Here is an 8,128-nt window from a genome sequence, read left to right as displayed (position 1 = left end):
AAAGTGAAAATTGAAAGTGAAGTCGCTCAGTCGTGTCCAACTCTTAGTGACCCCATGGACTGCAGCCCACCAGGCTCCTCAGTCCATGGGATTTTTCAGGCAAGAGTACTGGAGTGGGGTGCCATTGCCTTCTCTGGTTTGTGGCCTAGCAAACATATATTGCACACCTTCTTTAACTATTAAACAAAAGGGCACATTGACCAGAAGCAAATAATGTCCATGTTAAAAATAAAGATTAAATGCCTATCTTCCTGGGAAGAATTTCTGGCACTTCTTTGATAATAAGACTCCCTTCTCAGGTGCCAAGGCCATACTGGCTCTCTGTATATATGTGGCTAGTCTGGGTTTTCAGTTTTTTTTTTTTATCTTAAAGGAATATATCCTTGATTTATTTAATGTTCTTTGTTCTTTTTGAAAACTAATTTTTATTGGAGTACAGTTGCTTTACAATCTTGAGTTAGTTTCTACTGTACAGCAAAGTGAATCAGGGATTCATATACAAATACCTATCATTTTTGAATTTTCTTCCCATTTAGGTCACCACAAAGCACTGAGTTCCCTGAGCTGTCCAGAAGGTACTCACTAGTTTTCTATTTTATTCATAGTATCAAAGAAGAGAAAAATGATCAGTCATGTCTGACTTTTTGCAACCCCATAGACTGTAGTCCACCAGTCCTCTGGAGCCCAACAGTCTCCTCTGTCTATGGGATTCCCCAGGCAGGAATACAAGAGTGGGTAGCCATTTCCTTCTCCTGGATATATATATATATATATATATATATATATATATCCCCTGGAGATATGGTTCAGTGGCTCAGGTTCAATCCCTGGGTCTCAAAGATCCCCTGGAGGAGGGCATGGCAATCCACTCCAGGATTCTTGATTGGAGAATCCCATGGACAGAGGAGCCTGGTAGGCTTCAGTACATAGGGTCACAAAGAGTCAGACATGACTGAAGCAGCTGAGCACACCCATAAATGTGTGTGTGTGTGTGTGAGAGAGAGAGTTCCAATATAATTGCTCTCACTCCCTCTTTCTCCCTGGTTTTCACACATTTGTTCTCCGCATCTGTGTCTCTATTTCTGTTCTTCAAATAAGATCATCAATACCATTTTTTCTAGATTGCACATATATGCATTAATATACAATATTTGTTTTTCTCTTTCTAACTTACTTCACTCTGTATGACAGTCTCTAAGTCCATCCATGTCTACACAAATGGCCCAATTTTGTTCCTTTTTAATGGCTGCACTGGGCTTCCCTTAAATGGCTCAGCAGGTAAAGAATGCACCTGCAATGCAGGAGACCTGTGTTCAGTCCCTGAGTTGGGAAGATCCCCTGGGGAAGGGAAAGGCTATCCACTCCAGTATTCTGGTCTGGAGAATTCCATGGACTATATAGTTTGTGGGGTCACAAAGAGTCAGACACAACTGAGCAATTCTCACGTTAATGGCTGCATAGTTTCCCATTGTGTATATATATGTTCCCCATCCTCTTTATCCATTCCTCTGTTGATGGATGCTTTGGTTGCTTCCATTGTCCTGGCTATTGTAAATAATGCTGCTGTGAACACTGGTGTGCATGTATCTGTTTGAATTATGGTTTTCTCTGGGTATCAGTAGTGGGGTTGCTAGGTCATGGTAGTTCTATTTTTAATTTTTAAGGAACCTCCATACTGATCTTCACAGTAGCTGCATCAATTTTAATGTTCTTTGCTCTGACAAGATACAAAACTGTACTGAAAACCATGCTTCTCTGGAGCAGTTTCTCAGAGTAATCTGGGGATAATGTGGCTTCTAGGTTACAGTCCTCAGTTTGGCTCAGATAAAACTCTTTTCTATTATTACTGATTGCTTATTGATTACTTTTAGCAACCCTGTAAATCAACACTACTCACCTACAGACCTCAAAACAATTAGAAAAATCAGGTGAAGTGTAACAAAAACAACAATGAAGCCCAGAACAGGTAGGAGACAAATTCTGTTTCAGCAAACAGCATCAGGGCAATTTGTTCACTGAGGGGAAAAAAGTCATAGTTATGTTACTATAAGGATTACAGATAGACCAGATGGAGATTTCAGAAGGAAATAAGTCTTGTAAGGTGGGGTGTGTTTTACTTCAGATACTCTGTAAGAGAAGAAACAGGAGTCCAGAGTAGAAGTGCCTATTGCTTCTTCCATTATCCCATGATCTTGGAGCTCACCTAACCTCATAACGTCTTCAGAGCCAGCATAGTAAAGAAGGGTCAGGAAGTGAGCAAGTCCACTAGAATACCCAGGGCATGCTCACTAGACCCTGAGACAGTACAGGAAGGAGCTTCTAAACTGTCCTAGATACTAGACTGATGGAATTTCTGCCTGGCCCTCTGAATATAGAAATGCTTTAAGTTCATTTAGAAACAAGAGAGTGACTTTCCTTTCACTGGGAGAGATGACAGAGTGAGATACACATTGGTAATTTACTCACTGTGGATTTTCTGGCAGTAAGGGGCAGTCTCCAGTTAGATGAGTGGGCCTTTTTCCACTGAGAGGTGTCTATCCTCTTTTCCCCTTTCAGAAGGTAGCTAGAAATTCACCTTATGGAATGGAAAAGGAAGAAGCTAAATGAGTTAAGGAAACTGATTCCAGAATGACTGTCCCACAGATTCCAAGTTTTTTAGTGTGCCCAAATGCCCCTCAGATTGAACTAAACTTTATTGATCACTACAGAAAATGTTGTGTTAATGGCCTGATTGTTTTTGCTCTCTATAAGTAAGTCCTTGGCCTTGTGAATTGCCATTCTATTCCCTCTGCTAAAGAAGTAGAGTCAATATCCCCAGTCTTTAAGCCTGGATTAGGCTGTATGACATGCTTCAGTTAGCAGAATGTAGTAGAAGCAATGTTATGCTACTTCTGAGCCTTGGCTCAAGAGCATTTTCTTGTTTCTGTTACCCTCTGTGCCCTTGTTCTCACCATAATGACATTTTCAGGCTAACCTGCTAGGATGAGATATAAATGGAACAGAACCAAATTACTCAATCATCCCAGCCAAGGCCAGCCTAGATCAGCTGACAGCCAGCCTAACCCCAGATACATAAATGAGTCCAGTCAAGAGCAGAGTTGCTCACCTGAACCCCAGCTGACCCCATATATGTAAGCAATCAGTTTACTGTTGTATGCCACTGTGGCTGTGTAGTTGTCACTGTTACATATTGTTGCAACCACAGACACCTGACATAATTGCCTTAACTCACCACCTGGAAGAGGTAACGGCAACACCTCCAGTATTCTTGCCTAAAAAATCCCATGAATGGAGGAGCCAGGTGGGCTACAGTTCGTGTGGTCAAAAAGAGTTGGACACAACTGAGCATGCATGCACATATAATCATTTAAATCTTCCAGTCATCAGTAAGACATGCATCATTATTTCTAGTCTGCAGATGAGGAAACTGAGACATAGTAAGACTAAGTGATTTCCCCCAAATCACAAATATACTAAGACAAAGACTTTTCATATGCCGAGTCCAGGAATCTCTCTAAGGCACTGCAGATGAATTGGGAGAAAGCAACATATTATACATATTTTTAAAATACATGTGAATGCAGATTGACTGTCCAGGTTAAAATTCTAGAACTCTCAGGAGGGAGTAAGAGGCTAGTGTGTGGATGTGTCTGCAAATACCTGAAGACAGAAGAAAGATCAGCTTACTAGAAAGCAGCACTCAGCTAAAACCTCACAAAGCCCAGAACTACAGAAAGAAGGCATTGTGGGTCTCCTGATTCTCCATTATCATCACACTGGCCCTGGTGGTGGCTGCCTTTAAAAGGTGGAAGCTAGAGGCAGAAGAAGATTGTGGAGGAGTAAGACAGGGAGATCACCAGCTTACCCACAAATATGTCAAAAATTCATCAAGATATGGAACGACTCCTACAAAGCAACCTCTAGGCGACAGCAGAAGACCCCAGGCCTCCAGGGGGGCCAGGTTAAGCTCCCAGAAATGAGAACATGGGCACAAGCCACCCCAACCAGCTGCTGCTGCTGCTAAGTTGCTTTAGTCGTGTCTGACTCTGTGCGACTCCACAGACGGCAGCCCACCAGGCTGCCCCGTCCCTGGGATTCTCCAGGGAAGAACACTGGAGTGGGTTGCCATGTCCTTCTCCACCCCAACAAGAAATCAACACAAACCATTCAACCAACCATTCCCTCCAAGGGCAAAAATCAAAAGGAAGAAGGAATATAACCCTAAAGCCTGGATAAAGGAGACCTCAAATGGAGCAAGTTAGAAAAATGATGAAAAGACAGAGAAATATAGCACAAATGAAAGAACAAGGTAGAAATTCACAAGAGCAAATAAGCAATCTACCTGAAAGAGAACTCAGAATAATGATAGTAAAGATGTTCTAAAGACTTGAAAATAGAATGAAGAAAATGCAAGAAACATTTAGCACAGTTAATACAATCACCAAGAAAATGCCAATAGGAGCATATGTATCAATAAATGTAAATGGATTAAATGCACCAACAAAAAGATACAAACTGACTGGAATGGATACAAAAACAAGACCCATATATATACTTCCTACAAGAGACCCACTTCAGATCTAGACACTCACACAGATGGAAAGTAAAAGGATGGAAAAATACATTCCACGTGAAAGGAAACCAAAAGAAAGCCAGAGAAGCAATCCTTATTTCAGACAAAATAGACTTTAAAATAAAGAATATTATGAGACAAAGGACACTACATAATCAAGGAATCAATCCAAGGAGAAGCCATAACAATTGTAAATATTTATGCACGCAACATAGCAGCACCTCAATACATAAGGCAAACACTAACAGGCATAAGAGAGGAAATTGACACTAACCCAATAATGGTGGGGGACTTTAACACTCCAGTTACACCAGTGGACAGATCATCAAAACAGAATCAATAAGAATAAGGAAACACAAACCTTATATGAAACATTAGTCCAAATGGATCTAATTGATATCTTCAGGACTTTCCATCCAAATGCAGAGCACACTTTCCTCTCAAGTGCACATAGAACTTTCTCCAAGATAGGCCACATCTTGGGCCACAAGTCAAGCCTCATTAAATTTAAGAAAATTGAAACTGTTTCAAGTATCTTCTCTGACCACAAAGCTATGAGACTAGATATCAACTACAGGGAGGAAAAAAAAACCTGAGAAACACTAAGTCATGGAGATTAAACAATACATTGCTAAATAACAAAGATGTTACTGGAAAAATAAGAAGGGAAATCAAAAGATTCCTAGAAACAAATGTCAATGAAATACAACAACCAAAAGTCTATGGAATTCAGCAAAAGCAGTTCTAAGAGGGAAGTTTATAGTGATACAATCATAACTCAAGAAACAGGAAAAGCATTGAATAGACAACTTAACTACATCTAAAGCAGCTTGAAAAAGAAGAACAAGAAAGTCCCAAAGTCAGCAGAAGGAAAGAAATCATAAAGATCAGAGCAGAAATAAGTGAAAAAGAAATGAAGGAAACACTAGCAAAGATTAATAAAACTAAAAGCCGGTTATTTGAGAAGATAAACAAGCTTGACAAACCACTAACCAGACTCATCAAGGAAAAAAGGGAGAAAAATCAAATTAACAAAATTAGAAATGAAAAAGGAGAGGTTACAACAGACAACACAGACATTCAAAGGATCATAAGAGAATATTATGAGCAACTATATACTAACAAAATGGACAACCTAGAGGAAATGGACAGATTCTTAGAAAAGTTCAACCTCCCAAGACTGAACCAGGACTAAATAGAAATCATAAACAACTCAATTACAAACACCAAAATAGAAACAGTGATCAAAAATCTCCCAAAAAACAAAAGCCCAGGGCCAGATGACTTCACAGGTAATTCTAGCAAACATTTAGAGAAGAGTTAATGCCTATTTTTCTGAAACTCTTCCAAAAATTGCAGAGGAAGGAACACTTCCAAACTCATTCTATGAGGCCACAATCACCCTGATACCAAAACCAGGCAAAAACAACACATACAAAAAGAAAATTCCAACTGATGAACATAGATGAAAAAATCCTCAACAAAATTCTAGCAAACAGATTTGATTAAAAAGCTGATGAAGCCAGATTTATTCCAGGGATGCAAGGATTCTTCAATATACTCAATCAATCAATGTGATACACCATATAATAAATTGAAAGATAAAAACCATATGATTATCTCAATATATGCAGAAAAGCCTTTGAAAAATTCAGCACCAATTTATGATAAAAAAAAAAATCTTCAAAAAATGGGCATAGAAGGAACCTACTTCAATATAGTAAAGGCCATAAATGATAAGACCACAGCAAATGTTATTCTTAACAGTGAAAAATTAAAAGCATTCCCTCTAAGATCAGGAACAAGACAAGGGTGTCCACTCTCATCACTATTATTCAACATAGTTTTGGAAGTCCTAGCTATGGCAATTACAGAAGAAAAAGAAATAAAAGAAATCCAGATCTGAAAAGAAGAAGTAAAACTCTCACTGTTTGCAGATGACATGATACTATATGTAGAAAACCCAAAAGAAACTACCAGAAAATTGCTAGAGCTAATCAGTGAATTCAGCAAGGTCAATACACAGAAATCACTTGCATTCATATATAATAACAATGAAAAATCAGAAAGTGAAATTAAGGAATCAATCCCATTCACCATTGCAACAAAAAGAATTACATATCTAGGAATAAACTTAAGGAGACAAAAGACCTGTATATGGAAAATTATAAGACACTGATGAAAGCAATCAAAGATGACATAAACAAATGGAAACATACTCCATGTTCCTGGGTAGGAAGAATCAATATTGTGAAAATGACTATACTACCAAATACAATCTACAGATTCAATATGACCCCTATCAAATTACCAATGGCATTTTTCACAGAACTAGAACAAAAAATTTCACAATTCATATTGAAATGCAAAAGGCCGTGAATAGCCAAAGCAGTCTTGAGAAAGAAGAATGGAGCTGGAGGAAACAACCTTCCTGACTTCAGACTATACTATAAAGCTACAGTCATCAAGACAGTAGGGTATTGGCATAAAAACAGAAATATAGACCAATGGAACAAGATAAAGAAACCAGAGATAAACCCACGTGCCTCTGGGTACCTTATTTTTGACAAAGGAGGCAAGAATATACAATGGACAAAGTTAGCCTCTTCAATAAGTGGTGCTGGGAAAACTGGATAGCTGTGTGCAAAAGAATGAAATTAGAATGAAATGAAACATTTCCTAATGCCATACACAAAGATAAACTCAAATGGATTAAAGACCTAAATGTAAGACCAAAAACTATAAAAAGCTCAGAGGAAAGCATAGGCAGAACACTTGATGACATAAATCAAAGCAAGATCTTCCATGACCCACCTCCTAGAGTAATGGAAATAAAAACAAAAATAAAGTGGAACCTAAGCTTTTGCACAGCAAAGGAAACTACAAACAAGGTGAAAAGATAAACCTCAGAATGGGAGAAAATAATAGCAAATGAAACAACTGACAAATAATTAATTTCCAAAATATACAAGCAGCTCATACAGCTCAATACCAGAAAAACAAACAGCCCAACAAAAAACCCAATCAAAAAGTGAGAAAAGGACCTAAAAAGACATGTCTTCAAAGAAGACATACAGATGGCTAAGAAACACATGAAAAGATGCTCAACATCACTCATTTTTATTAGAGAAATGCAAATAAAACCACAATGAGATATCACCTCACACTAGTCAGAATGGCCATCATCAAAAAGTCTACAAACAATAAATGCTGGAGAGGGTGTGGAGAAAAGGGAACGCTTTTGCACTGCTGGTGGGAATGTAAATTGATACAGCCACTATGGAAGATAGTACGGAGATTCCTTAAAAAGTTAGGAATAAAACCACCATATGACCCAGCAATCCCACTCCTAGGCATATGCCCTGAGGAAACTTCAATTGAAAAAGACCCATGTATCTCAATGTTCATTGCAGCACTATTTACAATAGCTAGAACATGTAAGCAACCTAGATGTCCATCAACAGATGAATGGATAAAGAAGCTGTGGTACATATACACAATGGAATATTACGCAACCATAAAAAGGAACACATTTGAGTCAGTTCTAAAGAGGTT

The sequence above is a fragment of the Bison bison genome, unplaced genomic scaffold (genome assembly GCF_000754665.1).
Source record: "Bison bison bison isolate TAMUID 2011002044 unplaced genomic scaffold, Bison_UMD1.0 scf7180017864030, whole genome shotgun sequence".
Classification (NCBI taxonomy): domain Eukaryota; kingdom Metazoa; phylum Chordata; class Mammalia; order Artiodactyla; family Bovidae; genus Bison; species Bison bison.
Note: the sequence above shows the minus strand (reverse complement) of the source record.